General features: G+C 34.4%; 1 long non-coding RNA gene across 1 annotated transcript; it reads right to left on the minus strand.

The window, feature by feature from the left end:
• Window positions 1-18,032: 18,032 nt before the first annotated feature.
• Window positions 18,033-21,169, minus strand: LOC115414368 (uncharacterized). The gene is made up of 2 exons (XR_003934610.1): window positions 19,466-21,169; window positions 18,033-18,180 (listed from the first exon to the last, which is right to left on the minus strand). It is a non-coding gene; the product is annotated as an uncharacterized LOC115414368 (long non-coding RNA).
• Window positions 21,170-24,872: the final 3,703 nt, after the last annotated feature.

Here is a 24,872-nt window from a genome sequence, read left to right on the forward strand (position 1 = left end):
TATTTATTACTTGTTATATTTATATTGTGGTTTTAATCTATTGCCCTTTTATGCTTTATTGTCTTATCTATTGTTCTGTAAGCTGTTGCTACATATTTTTGGCTGCTAAGGTGTTTTTTATTTCTTGTGTCTATGCAAAAAGTCCATGAAACGTAATTTCGTTCTGCACTGTATCTGTGTTAGTATCATGTTTGAATGACAATAAAATGAATCTTGAATTTGATTTTCCTTGGTCAGGATATGTACAGTCAGTCCAGCTTGGATTTACAAGGAGGACAATTAATACTGAACAAACAAGAACTCAAACTATGAATTATGAAAGAGCTGCAGCATCTGAAACTGACCACAATGAACATTTGAAAGATAAACAGTACCACAGTGCTTCAGTTTCAGCTTCACAGTTTGTCATGTCTCATATGTATTGGGATTGTCTCTGTCAACTTACCATATATTTTTTTATAAGTAAGTTTTTATCAATTACAACAAACTTCAGGTGACCCCATTTGAATTCCAGGTGACCCCACGTGGGGTCCTGACCCCAAGGTTGCAAAACACGGCTATAACCACACAGAGAGCTGTCCCTCCCTGACATTTGCCCTGTTTTATCCATTGCATGACATATCAATAGATTTTCTTGGTATTTCGTTATCACTGCATTTTTGTCAATGAAAAATTCTAAAAATTATTGGAAATCAAAACGGAATTACAGATTAACCCATAAAAACCCAGTGTTACTTTTGTGGTAGTTCCCAAATGAATTTGTCTCTCTATTTTACCATTTGTAAGTAATTTATCACCATTTATTACAACTCTATTTTGCATTATTTCAGTGAAAATCATGCATTTTCTTATATTTAATTCACTGATTGTGTAGATGTTCATAAAAGCTCAGATTAAAGTTAAAGGTTATTTTATCAGAAACAGAGAAAACTGGGAAAAAAGTGACTTTTTCAACAAAATCCATCATTAACTGAACATAAACCAAGTGTCTCTATCTACTTTATTCATCAAACTCCATGGGTTTTACTGGTGAATCAATGTAGTAGAAGATGACAGTGTTTCCACATTCACTACAGAGCCTCTGAACGTCCAAATGGGTCATACCTGATGACCATGAAAAGATGACAAACTGCATTTTACACCAATTATTGACATGTATTGATAGTATTAATGGTTTAGAAGTTATTAAACATTTTAGATCAGTGGATACTTTTGGTCACTGTTTGGGTCTTTATGGGTTAGATTGATATTTTATCATACCTCACTGAAATACTCCAAAACATGGGGCTATATATTCAATTATGAGTCCAAAAATACGAGATGGCAAGTTTATTAAAAGAAATTGATTAAAATAACATTTGGTCTCTTTGCCAAATGTGCTTTTTCTGACACGGATAAAACTCTGAAGAAACAGAATGAAAATGTTAGAGGTTGTTTGTGTTATTATGAGAAGTGCAAAAACCTATTTTCAGTTCATAATGAAATCGTGGTGGAACAAATTAGACCGTGGCGGTCCACAGTGAGAGGGGAAAAGCAAACACTGGAACAGTTTCACGGAACAAACGGGTTATGTAAAGCCTCATTAAACTATATCGATATAAACGGTAAGGTTTCATTTTGTATTTCATTTGAAAATAGAATGTAAATGTTCAGCCTGTAATCATTTACTGGCTTCTTGTTTGTTTTATTTTATTTTTTGAGTTTCTGTGCCTGTTCTGGGTTTAAAAAAAGATAATAAATCACACAGCAATGCACCTTCATACTGGACAACACCGGCCACTAAATAGGAAACAGAAGACATTTCCACTGAACTACTGTAGAAACACGGCTCATTTCCTTTGTCGATATAAACTGCTCATTCTCAGGTAATGAAAACCTTTATTTCAGGTGATTTTCACACTAATGAAACTGTAATTATGGATATTATCTTACATTTCTGCGGTTAAATCCTCCTAAACCTTACACACTGCACCATTAAAAGGTGATATACCATCCAGCCCAGGTTTTTAAAAGGTTTCACTTGGATTAACCCTTTCATGCATGAATTAGAAAAACCATAGTCAAGATTTTTTCCTCTTTAGGCATGAAAAAAAATAATGCGATAGAATTTTTTTTCTTAAATGAACCTATTTTTCATAGAGTTACAAAAATGTCCACTTAGCTGGACACCATGTGTTTAATTTTTGAAGCAAAGAAACATGTATTTAAAACGCAATATCAGAAATTGATATACTGTGTGTGTTGAGCCGCATTATGTAATAAATTCCCATTATGTAATAAAAGTTCAAAATGTAATAAGAATGTCACGTCATCTTGTAATAAAGCCGCATTATGTTATTAAATTTTTTTTTTAATAAAAATGAGTCAAGTGCATTTTTTAATAAATTTCTCAAATTGTAATAACTTACTACATAATGCGAAAAAATTTACTACATAATGCGTTGACGTAGTTTATTACAAAATGCGTCAGTTTATTACATAATGCGGCTTTATTACAAGATGACGTGACAGTCTTATTACATTTTGAACTTTTATTACATAATGGGAATTTATTACATAATGCGGCTCAACAGTGTGAAAACTACGAAATAATATTTTTAATGCAGCAGATCTGATGTTTTCTCACATTTCATCATACTCTAATACTAGTTATTACTCACTTCATGGAGATAATATATGTAAAAAAAAACAAACAAAAAAACACTTTTTGTTTAAGTAACCTGTTAATTACAGTTGAGTAACTGAAAGTGGATTTACACTCAAACATGTTAGTGCAGATCAGCTTTATCAAGAACAGCAAAGATACAGTAATGGCATGAATGTCAGTGTACGGGATGGTGCATAAGTGTCCACTGTGTTGGCTGATATGGGAAAAAAAACAAAATCCATGCAGTGTGATATCATGACTTTGCGTCAATATGCACACCACTTTTGATGGTAAATTGGCGTGTTATTTGTACGACATTATAAGCTTTTCGCGTGTACAGGGTGGGGAAGCAAAATTTACAATATTTTGAGGCAGGGATTGAAAGACAGTGTATGACCAATTAGTTTATTGAAAGTCATGAGAATTTATTTGCCACAAGAAAATTGACGAAATAGAAAATGTTTTTATTCTATGTGTCCTCCTTCTTTCTCAATAACTGCCTTCACACGCTTCCTGAAACTTGCGCAAGTGTTCCTCAAATATTCGGGTGACAACTTCTCCCATTCTTCTTTAATAGTATCTTCCAGACTTTGTCGTAATAGTTTTGCTCATAGTCATTCTCTTCTTTCCATTATAAACAGTCTTTATGGACACTCCAACTATTTTTCAAATCTCCTTTGGTGTGACGAGTGCATTCAGCAAATCACACACTCTTTGACGTTTGCTTTCCTGATTACTCATATGGGCAAAAGTTTCTGAAAAGGTATGGATAATAGTGTTAGGTATGATTATGACATCAATATATGTTTGGTTTCAAAACAATTGATGTAGTGCCTGCTGAGAAAAAACAACTAAATGTTCATTGTAAATTTTGCTTCCCCACCCTGTATATTGACCCATTAATATACAAGAGAACAGCTGTAGAATAGCTGTCCACTGTAGTCACCATTATGCATAAAAGGGTTAATTACAATATATGAGGCACATCCTGCTCATAGGAAACAAATTCACTTAACTGTACTAAGATGACAGCTGGCTTCTAGTCTCTGATCTCACAATGAGCCGCAGTAATATATCAACACAGCATCCATAGGGGAGGTATGGGGGGTAACAACACTAGGAAAAATTTATATGGGTAATAAAGGTAAGGTAAATGGCAGAGGACCAAAACATCAACACATTGAGTTTTTAGACGAGCAGCCTCATAACTCAACATGTTACTGAGAATGAGACATCAATGCATGATTCTTACATCTGAATCCACCATCTATAAATATTTATCCAAAGACAGTAAAAATACAATCATCTGCTGCTTTCTCATGTGGAAAAAAAAAGCCTGGGTAACACATTTTTAGAGCAGTAGTAATATGATGAATGGCCCAGTAACAGAGTTTGGAAATGTGGGCAGGAACCGCAGCAAGGACAGAAGCACAAACACAAGCTTTTCCAAAACAAAGCCGTTCTGTAACAACATGATAACGCTGTTGGCAGGTGAGCGTGCTTATGTAATGTTATATGAGCAGAACTGCAGCTGCTGCACTGCAAAGCTCAGTTATCGATCAGTTAACCCACAGGTGTCAAACATGCAGCCCGGGGCCCAAATCTGGCCCGCCAAAGGTTCCATTCCGGCCCTGCTGGATGAAAGTGCAAAAATTAACCTGAACAGTCAAGGTTGTCAGAATCATTTTGGTTCAGGTTCCACATACAGACCAATGTGATCTCCAGTAAAAATAACAACACAATAAACACATAAATAATGACAACGACAAATTTTCTTTGTGAAAAATTATGTGGAAAAAACTTAAGTGAAAAAAATAACAATGCACTGTGAAAATATTTACATTTACAAAACTATTCTTTTACAATAAAATGCAAATGAATACATAAATAAAAACAAAGATGAACAACCTGAAATGTGCAATTTTAACAATATTCTGCCTATTAGTAAATGTTTTGTGCATTTATAGATCCACTGTGATCTGTAGTTGTGTTAATAATAAGAAATGGAATATAGTTTTCAATTTAGTTCCAAACTCCAAAATTTTAACAATATTCTGCCTGTTACCAAATGTTTATGTAAGACTGTGTGTAATGTACATATATAAATAATAAGTCCAGGCATAATATTGTTAAAATTGCACAAATTTTTCAAATGAAATTTCTGTTTTTTCAGGTTATTCACATCTTTTTTGTAAAATGTAAATATTCTCATAATTTAATTGGGTTTTTTTTATACTAAAATAAAAAGCAAAACTTGGGTTTGTCATTATTTATAGATTATTAAGTCATTATTTTACTGGTTTGGCCCGCTTGAGATCAAATTGGGCTAAATATGGCCCCTGAACCAAAAGAGTTTAACACCCCTGAAGTAACCCATAAAGACCCAAACAGCCATTGGCAATAAAAGCATGTACTGTTTAAACTGTTTAATACCTGTTGATCCACTAATACTATCAATAAATGCTTCAATGAGAGATCAAACAGCTTTAATGTGAGATCGATTGATTTATCTGATTTAAACTGATCTTATTTTGCTATTCCATATGTCACATCGCTCTGAAAAACTGTATTACCTTTTATTTCATTTATTTTTGCCCCACCCCCCAAAAGGAGAGGCAAAGGGTATTGTTTTTGGTTTTGTTTTGTTTGTTTGTTAACACTCTAGCACAGGGGTGTCAAACTCATTTTAGTTCAGGGGCCACATTCAGCTAAATTTTATCTGCAGTGGGCCGGACCAGTAAAATAATAACATAATAATATATAAATAATGTCAACTTCAAAATTTTCTCTATGCTTTACAGTAAAAAAAAAGTAAAATTAAAAAATGAAAATGTTTCCATCTACAAACTATCCTTTCAAACAATGTGAATAACATGAACAAACTGAAACAATAAGGGTAAATTTAACAATATCATGTTTCAGTTTATCATTTACACATGTTCATTATATATAACTTACAGATCACAGCAGGTCTACAAATACACAAACATTTAATATCAGGCAGAATATTGTTAACATTGTATTTACTTCTCTTAAAACACTTCAGGTTGTTCATATTTGTTCAGGTTATTCACATTTTTTTTTTGCAAAATTATACTTTGTTTTAGTGTAAATACATGAAAATATTTACATTTACTAAGAGAAAAAAATTTGGAGTTGTGAATATTTATAGATTATATTATATATATGATAGTATTTTACTGGTTTGACCCACTTGAGACTGAATGTGGAACCTGAACTAAAAGGATTGTTCATATCTTTGTGTAATTTTTGCATTTCACAAATTCATCCCAAGGACCGGACTGGACCCTTTGGCGGGCTGGATTTGGCCCCCGGGCTGCATGTTTGACACCTGTGCTGTAGCAGGAAAACTACTGGTAGAATACATACCAAATTGGGTTTATAGATTGCCAGTGACCCAGAATAGATGTGGTTACATTTTGGGAAAAGTAGGTCAAAGTTCCAATTTTTTAGGAATTTTTAAAATCTTTTTTTTCTCCCATTTACTTATAATGGGCGTAATTTCAAATGTCTATAAAAACATCAATTTTGTTTCAATTTACTTCAAACTTGGCACATATATACAGGGTGGGGAAGCAAAATTTACAATGAACATTTAGTTGTTTTTTCTCAGCAGGCACTACGTCAATTGTTTTGAAACCAAACATATATTGATGTCATAATCATACCTAACACTATTATCCATACCTTTTCAGAAACTTTTGCCCATATGAGTAATCAGGAAAGCAAACGTCAAAGAGTGTGTGATTTGCTGAATGCACTCGTCACACCAAAGGAGATTTCAAAAATAGTTGGAGTGTCCATAAAGACTGTTTATAATGTAAAGAAGAGAATGACTATGAGCAAAACTATTAGGAGAAAGTCTGGAAGATACTATTATAGAAGAATGGGAGAAGTTTTCACCTGAATATTTGAGGAACATTTGCGCAAGTTTCAGGAAGCGTGTGAAGGCAGTTATTGAGAAAGGAGGAGGACACATAGAATAAAAACATTTTCTATTATGTCAGTTTTCTTGTGGCAAATAAATTCTCATGACTTTCAATAAACTAATTGGTCATACACTGTCCCTGCCTCAAAATATTGTAAATTTTGCTTCCCCACCCTGTAGAGGCAAGTGATCTGATGACATCAGTTGGATCAATGCCAAAATAAGCTATAATACATGTGAGGGGCGGGGTTTGTTGTGCCTGGAACCACTTGCTTATATTTAGAGTTGCACAATATGGTACCACGAGGAAACACAACTCATTTGTTTGACTACTTACATCGGCACCACACAAATAGTATATCCTCCCAAGTATTTTTTCATACCACAATATATATCGCAAGGTTAAAAAAATCACAATGTCAGTTTTTTTCCAATATCGTGCAGCCCTACTTATATTTATTTCCTACAGACACTGTATGCCTAAAATAATTTTCTATCAGATATTTTCCATTATGGATTTCATGTGGAGATAATTTTAAGTAATAATTTACCATAAATTATATGTACAGATGGAGTCCAATAAAACAGGCCTATTGCATTCACACTCCACCCACATTTGTCTGCAGCCAAAAGAAACTATTATTATTAACCATATGATTGTGATCCATCATGTCAGCCTGTCATGAGTCACTCACTTCACTCAGGATGCAAATAACCATTTCTGATGCTTCATAGTTCGGCTCATTAACCAGCTGACAACTGATTACAAAAGCAACAAAAGATCTAATCAGTGATCATGATAACTTCGGTTTTGATTCTGAAAAAACAGAAGTCATTATAATAGGCCCTAAAAATGTGAGAGACCCCCTAACTGACCAGATAGTCACTCTGGACAATGTGAGTGTAGCCTCCAGCGCCACAGTTAGAAACCTAGGAGTTCTATTTGACCCAGATCTATCATTTAAACCACATAATAACCAAGCCTGCAGAACCGCCTTCTTCCACCTGCGCAACATAGCCAAAATTAGAAATATTCTATCTAAAAATGATGCAGAAAAATTAGTTCATGCGTTTGTTACATCTAGATTAGATTACCGTAACTCCCTTCTTGTAGCATGTCCTAAAAGCTCTCTAAAAAGTTTTCAACTGGTTCAGAACGCGGCAGCGAGACTACTAACAGGAACAAATAGAAGAGAACACATCACCCCTGTGCTCCAAGCCCTTCACTGGCTTCCAATCGAGTTTAGAATTAGATTTAAAATCCTCCTTCTTACATACAAGACCATTAATGGTATGGGCCCCTCTTATCTCAGAGATGCTCCGGTGCCGTACCATCCCAACAGAACCCTTCGCTCTCAGAATGCAGGTCTACTGGTAGTTCCCAGGGTCTGTAAAAGTACAGTAGGAGCTAGAGCCTTTAGTTACCAAGCTCCTGTTTTATGGAATCAGCTTCCAGTTAACATTAAAGAGGCCGACACAGTCTCTACATTTAAGGTGAGGCTGAAAACGTTCCTGTTTGAAAAAGCTTATGGTCAGGCTAGTTCAAACCAGACTGAACCCACAGTTCAGTCTAAGCTGCCCTAGGAGCAATAATGCTGGGGGAAGTACAGGCACTGAGTCCTATCACCTGTTTCTGGTTCTACGTACCACTTTTGTCTGTACTTATATTTTCTTTTAGCCAACCTAGTCTGTGCAGTACTATTCACCCGGTGTCCCCTTTCCCCACTCCCCTCCGGGGGAGTGGCTACTTTTTCAGCTGTAGCCGCTTGGGAGCCAATGACGACAGGATCTGCGGTGACCCATCTGTGTCCTGCCCTGACCTGTGTCCCGACCCCCTCCCCCACCTGTCTGGATGACGTCCTCGGCCTCACCACTGTGGATGGGCCTCCTCGCTCCTGCCTGTCTCATCCAGCGGGATGGACCCCTCATGTGTCCACCCTACTGCATCCTTGCAGACTGGAACTACATCTGCAAATGGACGTCCATCAGTCCTGGTGCATCTATAGCCTGTCCGTCCATGGGAGTGGATCTCTCCTTCACTGTGGTTCTCCCCGAGGTTTCTCCCTTTTCCCACTGGGTTTGAGTTTTTCCTTGCCGAGAAGGAGGGTCTAAGGACGGGGGATGCCCTGGACATTGCTCATTTTCTTGCCGTTTATTTGACTGTTGTTGTTTACATCCAACTGACTCTGTAAAGCCCTTTGAGATAACCTTGTTGTGATATTGGGCTATACAAATAAAACTGAATTGAATTGAACTGATTCTGCTATCGATTTGAATAAGAAGCAATACGTCGATTATGTTAGATGAAACACTGATTAACGGTCACTTTCAGCGTGGTGATTTGGGTTTGTGGGTTTATGAGGTAATCTGCTGCTGTTTATCTAATGAAAAGTAACTGTTGTAACATGCACACTACAGGGTCATGTGCAGGTATTATGTATTTCTGAAGACTGATATACTGTAGATATAATATTGATGTACATATTCTTTAGTGTTTTTATACTGATGTACATATTCTTGAGTAGGGGTGTGTATTGACAAGAATCTGGCGATATGATACAAATCACGGTTCTGGGATCACGATATATCACGATATATCATGATACTGTTAAAAAGGCTATTTTTTTTGTTGCTTTTTTTTAATGATTATTTCCTTGACGAATTGAATTACACCAGAAATCTGCACAAATACTAAACACATTTTATTTGATCACAACAGGATCTAATGCTATATCACAAAATGTTCCTGTGTTCAAACTGAAATTATATTTTACAGACATCACAGTTTAAGATCCTGTTCAAATGTTCATATTCTATTAGTTCAGAACTAACATCAGAACGTTATTTTTGTGCAGTCCCAACAAAGGAACTAATATTATTTAATAAAACAGTGTTAAATAATAAATAAGATACAAACAATAAAGAAAAATAAAAAACAAAACAAAAATGAACCTCCACAATATCTGCATTTGAATAAATACCTAAAAATATCGATAGAGTACTTTTTTAACCCTTTCATGCATGAATTATAAGAACCTTAATTGAGTTTTTGGGGTTTTTTGAGTGTTTTTATTCCTCCTTAGGCATGAAAAAAACAATAAAATTGAGTTGTGTTTTTTTTTCAAGGATTTACAAAAATTTCCATGCTACAACATGTATTATTTTCTTGAAGCAAAGAAACAAGTATTTAAAACCCAATATCAGAAAATGATATGAAAACAATGAAATAACGACATGTTTAATGCTGCTAATCTGATGTTTTCTCACATTTTAACATATTCTAATACTAGTTATTACTCACTTTATGGAAATAATATGCAAAAAAACCAAAAAAAAACAGTTTAAAAAAATAAACTGTTAATTACAGTCTAACAATTAACTGATTTACACTCAAACATGTTGGTGCAGATCAGGTTTATCAAGAACAGCAAAGTTACAGAAATGATATGAATGTCAGTGTTAGGGATGATGCATAAGCGTCCACAGTGTTGACTGATATGAAACTAAAACAACAAAATATAAAAATATAATATACATATTAAATATGCATACAATAAAGTATATAAGAGAACAGCTGTAGAATAACCGTCCACTGTAGTGACCATTATGCATGAAAGGGTTAATGTCATTAAACTATTGTGAAATGAAATATCGCGATATATTGCAGAACCAATATTTTCTAACACTTCTATTCTTGAGTCTTATGTTTTTTTTCATCTAGCCGAGAATTTCATTATGTGCATATAATGACAACAAACATTCTTGAATCTTAAATTAAATCCAGGTGATAATGTTTCTTTAGCCCTGCTGTGTATTTGAATACAGTCTGTAAACTGTGACCTAAAATTCATATATAATACAGACATACTCTACTGTAAATATATATAAAGTGTATACTTATAAATAAAAAGTAAGAACACTCATTTTGCTTCCAACTACATGACATTACTGTAGAGCTGATTCCAAGTATGCAGAAGTTTTGTAACACTCACTCTTACTTGGCAGATTCCGGCTGCAGGATCCCTGTCCAGACACATTTTTGTGGATTGTACTTTCCAGTTGTGCCTCAGGGACAGAGGCAATATCCTGCCACAGTTATTAAACTTTGACTTGGGGGCAAATCCAGTCCTCACTAATAGGACTACTCAGGAATCATTGCAGAGATTTGTATGCGATAATGAGAAATAGAGGTGCAGTCCCAATTCATTCAGTCTCCTCACCTCTGGGTGGAACTTGTAATTACTCCTGTTGAGCTTTGGGGAGGTTGGCAGATTAGAAAGGAGCTGCCCCGAGGCCGCTTGGCCAGACGTTTACTTATGCAGCCACCGGGCCACTCCTCCAGAGAACACCAACTGCCCTGCCGACAAGAACGCCGGTGTGTAGTACCTCTCAAGGTGAAACAGAACACAACTCCAGCCACATGCCAACTTTCTACAACACAGTTGTCAAACATGCGGCTCAGGGACCAAATCCGGCCCACCAAAGGGTTCAATCCGGCCCGAAGGATGAATTTGTGAAATGCGAAAATTACACTGACAAAATTAACAATCAGTGGTGTCAAAATCATTTTAATTCAGGTTCCACATACAGACACATACAGTCCATTTAGATTTCAAGTGGGTCAGAACCAGTTAAATATTATCAGAATAACCTATAAATAATGACAATCCCAAATTCTCTGTGTTTTTTTTTTGGTGTAAAAAAAGTTAAATTACATGAAAATATTTATAAAATGTGAATAACCTGAACAAATATGAACAAACAGAAATGTCTTAAGAAAAGTAAATGCAATTTGACCAATATTCTGCCTGTTACTAAATGTTTTGTGTGATTGTAATGCACATGTGTAAATGATAAACTGATAAACCGAGGCAGACTGTTGTTAAAATTACATTTGTTTTTCTTAAGACAATTCAAGTTGTTCATGTTATTCAGATTTTTAAGGAAACTTTGTAGACGTAAACCTGATCATAACAGTGGATGGACGTGACATTACCCATGATGCTCTGGTCAGTACCAGTACTTTATTAGTAATAAACTTATATACTTACTATTGCTAATTCTCCTCTTATTCATAAATGTTAGTATTGTGGATCTAAAACAATAACAGCTGACACAAAAACACAAAATGTGGCAGTGGACGGATGTGACATGGTTGTTACAGATCCCATCATACTGATGCTCGGCAGCCATGTCACCGTTTCCACAAATGATCCCTGTGCAAAAACTAGGATCAGAATTATTTATTGTATAATTTATCATCAGACTAAAGAGTAAATAACAATATAGAATTGTTATTTCTTTATAAAAATGCTTATTATTAGAAAACTGTTGATTTAAAAAGTGACGTGTGACATTCTTAATGTATGTATTGGCGTAACATAAGCAGGATGGATCAGCACCATACTCCATATTGCAACCTGTAAAAATAAAACATGTGATATGTAGTATGTAATCTTGTAAGAAAAATTGGGGAATCTAAAAGAACAGAATATTTGTTTTTCAGGTAAATTCAGTTCAAATATAACTTGGCCACTTGTGACATGAAAATATAGCATTAATTGTGATGAAATTGGACATTTTTGAGCTGAAATCATAGTTCATATGACCATCAACATGTTGAACAGAACTGAAATCCTGTAAATTTGCATAACGTGCATTTACCAACACAAAGTTCCTTTGGGGATTCACTTAGATTGATTTCTTATGCACAAAGACAGAAATAAGACCTCTAAGCAAATTTTAGCCATAAAACAAAGTATAATTTTGAAAAAAAAAAAAAAGTGAATAACCTGTGATGTCTTAAGAGAATTAAGTACAATTTTAACAAAATTCTGCCTGTTTGTAAATGTTTTGTGTATTTGTAGATCCACTGTGATCTGTAAGTTATAATGTACATGTGTATATGATAAACTGAGGCAGAATGTTGTTAAAATTACACTTATTTTTTTCAGTTTGTTCATGTTATTCACAAGTTTTAAAAGGATAGTTTGTAGATGGAAACCTTTTCATAATGTAAATTTACTTTCTTCGCTTTAAAACATAAAGGAAAGTTTGGAGTTGACATTATTGATATATTATTATGTTATTATTATTTTACTGGTTTGGCCCACTTCAGATCAAATTTAGCTGAATCTGACCCGTGAACTAAAATGAGTTTGACACTCCTGTTCTAATTGAATATATTTACAGTAGAATAAATGTACATTTCATATTTTGATGCAGCTTTATCATTTGCAACAACTTTTTACTGGATTTATGTGATTTATGACTAAATAAATACATGTATTTGGTTGCTATAAGTAAAAACAAAACCACTGTTACTTCGATGTGCTCTGTGTGCAGGTAGGAAACATGTCTTACTACTTGGGTTTCCACTTGCTCCGTCCTGTTGTAACTCAAGACCCTGTTAAGACATTCACTGCAGCAATTACCAATATTGAACAGCTTTCAATCAGCCCTTAATTCACGACTTCAACCTGCAGTCAATACATACATTACACCAAAATTACACACTAATAATCAGTTCTACGGGTCAATACAGCGCTGAGCTTTAATGCTAGGGGACGGGGGGATGCTAAAGGCTAGGGCACCCTCCTGTGGTGCACTGAGGTACTTTAACTGGAACTGGAACGGCCGTAGATTTACTCATATTATCAAGACAGCAGGAAATATGGGTTAAATTTAAGAACGGGATTTGACGTTTTGCGTTGACCCGAGCTGGAAGGTAAAAGAGGAGGAGGGCAGGACGATTAGGAGGTAGCAGGGAATGATTCAGAGGAGTTGGCAGAGTGAGTAATGGCAGCAGAGTCGTGCACGGGGGCTTTTTATGAGGTACTTAGTTTCCCCTCTGAAGAACTAAAAGCTGTAGATCATGTGGTCCAGTGCTGCCACTACATTAACTGGCCTTGTGTTCATCAGGTTGGTCTGCATCATTAATTCAAAGATTAAAACACCATTAAAAGGCGGCAAGGGGGGAGGATGCAACATAGATGTTGTGATAAGATTCATTTGTGCCCACTGGCTGATCTGGGTTAGAGATCAGGCTCAGCAGTTTGTCCTACATCACTACAGTTTTTTCCTCCTATGGAAATGCACGAGTTTTATAGTAAGAAAATGTGTTTGTTTTAATATTATTATTGTTAAGAATTTAAATACTTGTTTGTTTTTGTGTCTTTCATATAAGGCAGGAGTGTCAAACTCATTTTAGTTCAGGGGCCACATACAGCCTAATAGATCTAAACTAGGCCAAACCAGTACAATAATGTAAATAATAGGATAAGAACTTATAAATAATATCAACTCCAAAGTTTTCTCAGTGTTTTTGAGTGAAAAAAGTAAAATTCCGTAATGACAATGTTTACATCTGTACTTGAACATAACATGAATAAATATGAACCTGAAAATTCTTAAGGAAAATAAGTGTAATTTTAACTATATTACACCTCAGTTTATCATTTATACATGTGGATCTACAAATACACAAAACATTTAATAATAGGCAGAAAATTGTTAAAATATGACATACTTCTCTTAAGACAGTTTAGGTCAGGGGTGTCAAACATACGGCCCGGGGGCCAAATGCGGCCCGCCAAAGGGTCCATTTCAGCCCCTGGGATGTTTTTGCCAAGTGCAAAAATTCCATAGTCTTGAATTGAATTAAGCAAAAAATTTTTTTTAGCTTGAATTAAGGAAAAAGATCTTCAATTTAGCAAAAAAAAAAAAAAAAAAAAAAAAAAAATCTTCAATTAAGTAAAAAAAAAATCTTCAATTAAGCAAAAAAAAAAAAAATCTTCAATTAAGTAAAAAAAAAAAAATCTTCAGTTCAGCCAAAAAAAATCTCAAATTTAGCAAAAAATTTTGAATTAAGCCAAAAAAAAAAAAAAATCTTCAATTAAGTAAAAAAATCTTGAATTAAGCCAAAAAAAAAAATCTAGAATTAACAACTTAATTTTTTTTCTTTGTTTTAGTGCAAAAAAATAACATTAAATTATGAAAATATTTACATTTACAAACTATCCTGTACCAGTAAAATGGGAATATCCTGAACAAATATGAACAACCCGAAATGTCTGTAGAAAATTCAGCCCAATTTGAACTCTTTTCTGCCTGTTCCTCAGTGTTTAGTGTCTTTGTAGATACGATCCATAATGCACATGGACAAATGAGAAGGTGAGGAATAATATTGTTAAAATTGCATGAAGTTTTCTTTACTTTTTTTAAATTTAAATTTTTTTTTGGATAGTTTATAAAAGTAAGTATTTTCATAATTTAATGGGGGTTTTTTTTTGCACTAAAAGAAAGACAAAAATTTGGAGTTGTCATTATTTATAGGTTATTATGTTATTATTTTTCTGGTCTGGCCCACTTCAGATCAAATTTTGCTGAATATGGCCCCTGAACTAAAATGAGTTTGACACACCTGGTTTAGGTTGTTCATATTTTTTTGTGAAAGGCTAGTCTGTACAGGTAAACATTTTTGAGTAATTTTACTTTTTTGACCCTAAAACAAAAACAAAAAATAGCTTCTTTTCATTATTTATAGGTTATTATGATAGTATTTTACTGGTCTGACCCACTTTAGATTGAACATCCTTAATTGTTAATATCTTCAATGTAATTTTTATATTTCACAAATTCATCCCAAGGGCCGGATTGGACCCTTTGGTGGGCCGGATTTGGCCCCCGGGCCGCGTGTTTGACACCTGTGATTTAAGGTTTTAAATGCAGATTTTTAAACTCAAGACTTTTTCAGACCCCGCAGGAACCCTGCTGTATTCATGTATGTGCTGACTGATAATTCACCATCACTTTAAGTGTTTTTATATAGTATCATACTGTCATAATGAAGCTGACTTTTGGAAATGTACTGTCAACGTATTATAATTTTAGTGCCATACTCACTGGTGTGAAATTGGATTCATGGATTACAGTAAAAATGTGATTTGTGAGATCATAGTGACATTGGACAAATTACAGTTATGGAAAAAATTATTAGACCACCCTTGTTTTCTTCAATTTCTTGTTCATTTTAATGCCAGGTACAACTAAAGGTACATTTGTTTGGACAAAGATAATGATAACAACAAAAATAGCTCATAAGAGTTTAATTTCAGAGCTAATATCTAGAACATTTTCCATGTTTTCTTGATAATAACCAAAACCACTTCAGTTCTTACATTAATATCTATGGCAGGGGTGTCAAACTCATTTTAGTTCAGGGGCCACATTAAGCCCATATTGATCTCCAGTGGGCCGGACCAGTAAAACAACACCATAACAACCTGTAAATAATGACAACTCCAAATTTTTCTCTTTGTTTTGGCGCAATCAAAATTAAATTATGAAAATATGTACATTTACAAACTATCAAAAAAAAAAAAAAAAAAAAAGATGTGAATAACCTGAAAAAAAACGGAAATTTCTTGAAAAAAATCAGTGCAATTTTAACATTGTTACACCTCAACTTACCACTTATACACGCATATTACAGATTGGATCTACAAAGGCACAAAATATTTAATAACAGGAAGAATAATGTTAAAATTTCACTTTTCAGGTTTCAGGTTTTTCACATTCAGGATAGTTTGTAAATATTAATAGTTTCATAATTTAATGTAACTTTTTACACTAAAACAGAGAAACATTTGGAGTTGTCATTATTTAGAGGTGTAATGCAATATTATATTTTTCACATTAAACTAAAAAAATTGGAGTCATTACTTATAGGTTATTATGCTATTATTTTAGTTGCGATCATATTGGTCTGTATGTGGAACCTGAACTAAAATGAGTCCGACATCCTTGATTGTGAATATCTTAAGTGTAATTTTTGCGCTTTGCAAATTCACCCCACAGGCCTCACTAGAACCTTTAGCGGGCCGGTTTTGGCCCCCGGGCCGCATGTTTGACACCCCTGATCTATGGCATTGTACTGACAAAAACAGTGCTTTTAGGCATTCCATGTTTTCTTTTCTGTCTGTTTTAGTCACATGAGACACACAGAAGTTAGTACTTAATTGCATAACCATTTTTTTTTATGACTTTTGATGGTCTAATAATTTTTTCCGCGACTGTAATTCAGATCAGTTCATATGTGAGTCCAAAGGAATGCTTTAGAGAAAAAGGATGTTTCTGAGATATCACATTTACATGACTGGGATAGACAGACATGAGGCATAAAAACTCACACACAAAGGCATACGTGCACATAAATTCTCAAAAAAGTGAGTTTAATAAGCGTTTCTTCAATTAATTAGATTACTGCTGCAGACTGAAGCTCCACTGTTCACCACATGGGGGCAGTATATGCTCAGACCTGCACTGATGGTCCACATAAAAACACAATTCTATACTCCGTCTTATCAGTAATGAGTTATTGATTACTGAATTGATTGTTTGAATTGACGATTCTGTAGCAGGTAAAAATATATCTTTAACCCATAAAGCCCCAGAGCTAATTTTCTCTCTATTTTTAAACTTTCTTAATTGATTTATCATATTTTTTTTCTAATATTCTCCTCTGTATTTTGTATTTTTATGTGGAAATCAAGTAGATTTCCTACATTTAATTCACTGATCATATAGATGTTTATCAAAATTCTGATTAAAGTTGAAGGTTATTATATCAAAAACAGAGCAAACTGAAGAAAAAGTAACTATTTCAGTAAAATATATAATTAACTGAAGATAAAACAAGTATCTCCATCCACTGTCATTGATCCAGCTCTACTCATAAAAACCCAGTGCTAATTTTGTGACAGTTCCCAAATTAATTTTTCTCTCCATTTAACCTTTCTTAAGTGATTTATCATAATATTATCCAATGTATTTTTCACTTTTCACTGTAAATCATGTATTTTACTATGTTTATATGTTTACTTTCCTATACTTAATTTAGATGTTCATGAAAACCCTGAGTAAATTCAGAGGTTATTGGATCAAAACAGAGAAAACTGAAAAAAAAAAAAAAATAAAAAATAAATCATTTTTCAGCTAAATATATCATTAACTAAACATAAAACAAGTGTGTCCATCCACTGTCATTGATCCAACTCCATGGGTTTTACTGGTGAATTAATGTTGTAGAAGATGACAGTGTTTCCACGGTAACGACAGAGCCTCTGAACGTCCAAATGGGTCATATGTGGTGACCATGAAAGGATGATAAACTGCATTTTACAACAATTATTTACACATATTGATAGAATTAGTGGATCAACAGGTATTAAAGAGTTTAGATCAGTAGATGATTTTGGCCACCTGTGGATGTTTGGGTCTTTATGGGTTAAATCACTGCAGAACAACTGAAGAGGTCAACTTTATTCTGATTGAAACACTTGTTACAGTATTTGAGCTGGAGAGAAATGTGGAAAAATAAGCATTAAGTCATGGGATTTTCCTTGTTAAAAAAAATAAAAATAAACATCACCAATGTTGGTAAATTATTGGAGAAGTAGGATGTTTATTACTTTTAGGTGTACACACAGTATTTGTTGAATTTGCACAAAACTCAAATATAAAAATGTCTTCGTGTGTCAAAAAAGTCTTCATTAACATTTAAGTGAAAACATATACAGTCCCTCTAGGAATTTGCGATGTTGCGATTGCAACTATTAATGGAATTTCATCCAATCACCGCGAATTTTCCGCAAATTTGACTAATCACCTTAGCCCCCTTTTGCCCACCCCTGTCTACGTGACATGTACGTCATCATACTCACTTCCTTGTTGACGGTTGAGAAGATGAAGACATGTGCGATTCAAAACACTCATATTTACCGACAAATATCACTGCTAAAGTTCGTGCAAGTCAGTTTCCAGATGTGTTACACAAAAGCGAAAGTATACTGTTCTGCACTGTCTGCAATATTGTGGTGGAACACGAACGAAAGTAGCCGCTCCACAGACACTTTTAAACCACAAAATATGCAGGAGAACGGCTGAAACTGGAAGAGGAAAGACCAGACAAGTCCCAACGACAGAGGCTGTTGGATCCAGAACAACAGCAGGAGCTGAAAGGGTCAAGGTTAGCGCAGATATACTCTGTAAGGCAATAGAAGAGAAGAAGAAAGAACCTGTGGAGGCATGCTTTCCTGTCTGTGGATTGTGCGTGTGCGTGTGTGTGTGTGTGTGTGTGTGTGTGCGTGTGTGTGTGTGTGTGTGTGTGCATGAGGGAGTGTGAGTGCAAGTCTGTGTGTGGAGTTAAAAAACAAGCTCACAAACGAAAATAGTCATTAAACTTGGTGTTAATATTAATGTTTACTCTTATGTGTTAGATAGAAAGCAACCCAAGTTTGGCTGACCTGTGTGTGTGTGTGTGTGTGTGCGTGTAACCCATCTAACCCTAACCCTAAATATACTACTATATCATTAAGGAAGCCAAAGTCATGTGTTGTGTTGTATAAATGTGAGATGGGGGTGGGATTTAATCAGTTTTCTTCTTCCCACTCCTTTTTGAGCAGTACAGATTGAATTTATTTTGTTATTACTAGTGTACATGGCAATTGTTATTTTGTCTTGATCATCTTTATTAATGTATTTGCTCTGATATTAGTTCCTTGTACACAAAAAATGTTTAAATGTTTCTTCTGCTTAAAACAAATGAATGAATGAATGAATGAATGAATGAAAAAAAGCCTGTTTTGTTTAAAATCATTACTTCCTGGTGCTTTTTAAGGCTAAAAACACAAAAAAAACTGTTCTAGGTCATTTGCAAATGCCCATGTTCCTGTGACTTTAATAAAAGAAGCCTCAAATCATTGCAACTTTCACTGCAATTTTTGGAAAAGCTGCCACAAAATCAGACATTTTAGGTCACAATAATAAAAAAAAAAAATCCTGCGAAATCCTGGAGGGACTGCATACACTATAGACAGTTAAACTTTGCTGTTTCAACAACGTGAGCATGCAGATAATGCAACTACTCTAATTTACAAGTAATCATCTTAAATTAGATAAAATAGGTGTTTCCATGAGCCGAGTTCACCAAAAAAATGACTCGCCGTCTTACCTCAACAGAATGATTTCGGCAATATTTGTACTATAAATAAACTATCAAATATTTCATTCACCAGTGACTTTAGTTCAAGACACTTTTTTCGTCGTTGATCCTCTGAGGCAGTGTTACCCTGGGTTGCACATATCAAGACAATATAAAGACTGAATTGACAACTGCAGTAATGTTACAGCAAAGGCACTAATAAAAAAGTGTGAATTTGACTTGTGTTGATCATATTTTACAGGATAACAGGTAGGAACAGTGTATACGCACTTAAAAATGACATGACAAATTTTCCAGACGTTGTCCGCTTTTTGGCAGCTTTATAAGCAGGATGCATCCATATGAATAAAACACACAAATACAGATAAATATACCAATTTTTTTTTTTTATATCCCATTGTTTGATGGAACTATTAAAGCTGGTTATAAAAAGGACACTGAGAATGAACGAAAGTCATTGTTTTTTTTTTGTTTTTTTTTTATTAAAACAATAAACATCCAAAGTGTTAGAGGAAGAAAAGCACACTAAAGAGTTAGGCAACTGGAACGTTTCATTACTCAACAGTGTTCTGCAAGATAAAGTTATCAGTGCATTGTAACATTATGAGTTAGAAAAAGTCAAAATAGAAAAGAATCAAATACATCTCCAAAGTGAGGGTGGCGATGAGGAAGCCTAAGTTACAGACTGTGTGAGAGCGATGACACAAAAAATTATAATAATAAACTACGACCCACTGCTGCTGCTATGTGAGACTTTTAGTTTCTCATCTATCTGTATACGTCATTAGAAAGATTAATTCAAATTATACAAAAAGCACAGGTTTCGACTACAGAATAATTCAAGTTAGAATACAGCCAGGAGTAATTTTGAAACATCCCATATTCACGGGATAAATTAACTCTACAGACACTGATAATAGTACTAGAAGAATTATACATTTTGCTTTTTACAATGCAGAAGCTGGTTTATGGAATTGCTCACTTGCCTTAACATAAATTATTAGAATGTAAAAGCTTATCTTCAAAACAGAGTTCTTCAAGTAAACGTTCGTATTTGTTGGCAACTGTATTCCTTGTACATTTGGTTGTTTTTGTGTGATAGAGCAAGTCTAACAGAGGACTGGGGTTTTTCACAGTCACTCTAGTCATTCTGGTGGATTTTCTTAAATAATATAATATAATATAATACTGCTGTGAAAAATTCTGAAATGATGGACAGAAGAGTGTGGTGTCCAGAAAATGAAGTTAAAATTCAAAAAGGTCCGCTATGTAAGATTTACGACATGTGCTCATGTGTTTTCATGACCTTGGTCTGGGTTGTTTTGGAGGCTGGTCATTTGTTGACAAGAATTCACTTCATTTTTAAGATAATGAGCTGTTTCTATGATTTATTTACATGTGCAGGATGTACAAAAGGCTCAGGTCACCACTAGTCTTAAAGTTTCAGCACACATACAGGGTGTCCCAAAAAAATGTATACACACTTTAGCAGCTGATAAAGCAATTGTTTGTTTTTTCTTTGCACATTAAACCCAATGGAATTAACCCTTTCACGCATAGTGTTCACTCCAGTGGACAGTTATTCTCCAGCTGTTCTCTTACCACCTCAATTCAACAAGTGCCTCCTGCTCGACCATCTTAGATTTGCTTGAAATTTTTTACCATATAAAGTTCAACACTAAAAAACACCTCAGCCAAAATTTCAGACTGATATATCAAATACATTTGAAGAAAAAAATTCATGAACACGGTACCCCTCTTGCCGTTTTTGGTGCATTTAGGTTAGAATCCTAGAACCATCATGAAATTTTACATTTTGTAAGCATATGTGATGGTCTTTCAGAAAAAAAAGTTCTTTTGGTTGGTACCCCTTGTCATACCTGTGGTATTTGAAAGTGAAAATTAATAAAAAATATTATTTTGCGATTTTAATATGACAAAAACAACAACAAAAAAGGATCATACCCATTAATAAATGCTGATCTGATTACTCTAGATAGTTATGTAAAAGGATGTGTAATGATTTGCAATATATCATTTTTGGTTTGTGTTTAATCGGTCAGTAAATATAGGGGTTTGTAAAAGTTTCAAGTTTATTTTCCAAATTTCACAAGGTCATACCACAGTCCCAATAAAGACTATGTTATTGAGAATAGACATATGCAATCTATATGTGGTAGTCTTCCTTTACTGAAAATTTCATGCATTTAGCTAGAAAACTTACTGAGATATTGCACTTTAAACTTTGCTGCATTTTAAGACGATCGCGAAATGCACCAAAAACGGCAAGGGGGGGGGGTACCTTCAAGAATTTTTTTCTTTGGATACATTTGATATATCGGTCTGAAATTTTGGCTGGGCTAGTTTTCATGGTTGAACTTCACATGGTAAAAATTTGAAGCAAATCCAAGATGGTCGAGCAGGAATTTTTTTCTAAACCCATTGAATTGAGGTGGAATGACCCTTACATATTCACAGGTTTTGTTGTTTTAGTTTCATAATCAGCCGACACAGTGGACACTTACGCACCATCCCATACACCAGTGTTTCTCAAAGTGTGGGGGGCGCGAAAGGTGTGCCAGGGGGGCATGGGATCTCTCCTGGGTGTTTGTTTTATTTTTCTCCTTCAGGTTAGAACATGTAGCAGGTGGAACTGATGTTTTAGTGTTGGAACACCTTGGACTCATTTTAGGGACGTACAACAAACAAATCTACTGCCATGGCGATCTGTCATGAAACTAGACAAAGAGTTTAGGTTTGGACAACGGACAAGGACTGGACTGGAAAAGACACATGTGGAATGTTTGTGTTTTTGCACAGTTTGTACAGTTTGCACTTAAATGTTTATGAGATGTGCAATGGAAACAGGCTCATTGCAGCCACTGATATTGTTAAAATGTTCATCTTTATTACCAAAATTTGTTTGTTGTTCTAAAAAAAAGTAACTTTATTGTCATAGTTGTAAGATAATTGTGCATTTCCAATTTTTATTTGGAAAAATAGGTTAGGTGGGATAGGCTCCAAGCGACCCCCATGACTCTAGTGAGGTTAAAGCACGTTCAGATAATGAATGAATTGTCTCGGAGCAGTCTGGTTGAGTTTTTTTGTATTGTTCAAGCAAAAATCTAAGTTATTTTTAATTTGAACAACAAATTATTCAAGGAAAAGCAAAAAGTATTGTTAGAATACTGACGTTTCTTTCAATAAAAGTTAGAATTGCACCACTGTTACAATGTTGCTGGGGGGTGGGGGGTGGGGGCTGGAGATTTTTTCGTCCTCCAAAGGGGGGCCTGACAGAAAAAGATTGCGAACCACTGCCATTCATACCATTGCTGTAACTTTGCTGTTCTTGATAAATCTGATCTGCAGTAACATGTTTGACTTTAAATCAATTGTTAATTATTAGATTGTAATTAACAGGTTTTTTTTTTTTTTTTTTGTATATTATCTCCATGAACTAGGAAGATTATTACTGTTATTAATTATTTAAAGAGGAGTGGGATTTTATAAGTTATGCTTCTTCTCACTCCTTTTCAAATATGTATTATATGTCTTATGTGTAAGTGTTTTGTTTATTTATTTTCTTCTGTTTTGTCATTCATATTCGAAATAAATACATCAAACAATCAAATCAATCAATCCAGTGAGTCCTAACTAGTATTAGAGTATGTTAAAATGTGGGAAAACATCAGATTAGTAGCAATAAAAATGTTTTTATGTCATTGTTTTCATATCACTTTCTGATATCGGGTTTTAAATACATGTTTCTGTGCTTCAAGAATAAAATGCAAGTGGACATTTTTGTAAATTCATGAAAAAAAAAACAAAACTCAATTGCATTGTTTTTTCATGCCTAATGAGGAATAAAAACACTCAAGAAAAGATCTCGACAAAAGGTTCTAATAATTCTTGCATGAAAGGGTTAATGATGGTAGCCAGACTAAACTTTGAAAAAAGGAAATTCACTCTAAAATGCTACTGGAAGTGTGAAAACGCAGTTGAAGTGCAAAGACAATTTAAGAAGGACTTTCAAAAAGAACAACCAATGTGAGTTACCATCACTCGAATTACAGAGAAGTTTGAAGCTGATGGAACTGTTTTATTGGGAATACCTAAAAGACAAAGTCTACGCTACGAGACCTGCAACAGTCGCTGAATTGAGAGCAGCCATTGAACGTGAATGCACACAAATATCAGGGGAATTGTTTTGCGATGTGTGCGATTCCATTGCTTGGCGTTGTCAGCAGTGTTTGCACCAGAACGGACGTCAGTTTGAGAACAGGCGGTGACGAAAAAACAAAATTATGTTTGTATATTCTATTACATTTTGAAAATTAAATGAATTTTAATAAACACCTACTTTACAATTATTTAAAGTGTGTATACATTTTTTTGGGACACTGTATATATTTCCCAGCCTCTGCACTGAGATTCAACCAGAGCTTATGCACTGCAAAAATCGCAGTCTTACCAAGTGTATTTTTCTCATTTCTAGTCAAAATATCTCATCACACTTAAAAAAAGACAGAATCACCTAAAGAGGAACTTTTCAGTGAGATATAAAAACTTATTTTTAGACAATAGATCTGGAAAATATTATTTCAAGAAATCTTACCAAGATAATTTTCACTTGTTCCATTGGCAGATTTTTTTTTTTTGCCTAATTCACGATTTTTATTTTTTTTTTTGCTTATTTCAAGATTTTTTTTTGCTTCATTCAAGATTTTTTTGCTTCCTTCGAGATTTTTCTTGCTTAATTCAAGATTATTTTTTTTTTGCTTAATTATCTCTGCCAAGGAACAATGGAGGTTATGTTTTCATCAGGGTTTGTTTGTTTGTTTGTCTGTTAGCAAGATAACTCAAAAAGTTATGGAGGGATTTGGATGAAATTTTCAGGAAATGTTGATACTGACACAAGGAATAAATGATTAAATTTTGGTGGTGATTGGGGGGGTGTCGGAGGTCTGCACTCTCCAAGTGCTTTTCTAGTTAAACATTTTTTTTTGCTTAATTCATGCAAAAAATCTGCCAATGGAACAAGTGAAAATTATCTCGAGGAAGAAATGTGGTTGGAAAAAATCTTGAATGATTGTGATGGGCAATCACTTAGACATCTGGTGAAATAAAACCATTAAAAAAAAAACCAACAGTAGAACTCAAGGGATTAAACTAAACAGCTGTGTAGCCTTAAGAAAACCACTTATCTGTGAGGTTAATCAGAAAAAAAGGCTTCAGTTTGCTAGGAAGCATAAAGACTGGACTCTGAAGCAATG

The sequence above is a fragment of the Sphaeramia orbicularis genome, chromosome 22 (genome assembly GCF_902148855.1).
Source record: "Sphaeramia orbicularis chromosome 22, fSphaOr1.1, whole genome shotgun sequence".
Classification (NCBI taxonomy): domain Eukaryota; kingdom Metazoa; phylum Chordata; class Actinopteri; order Kurtiformes; family Apogonidae; genus Sphaeramia; species Sphaeramia orbicularis.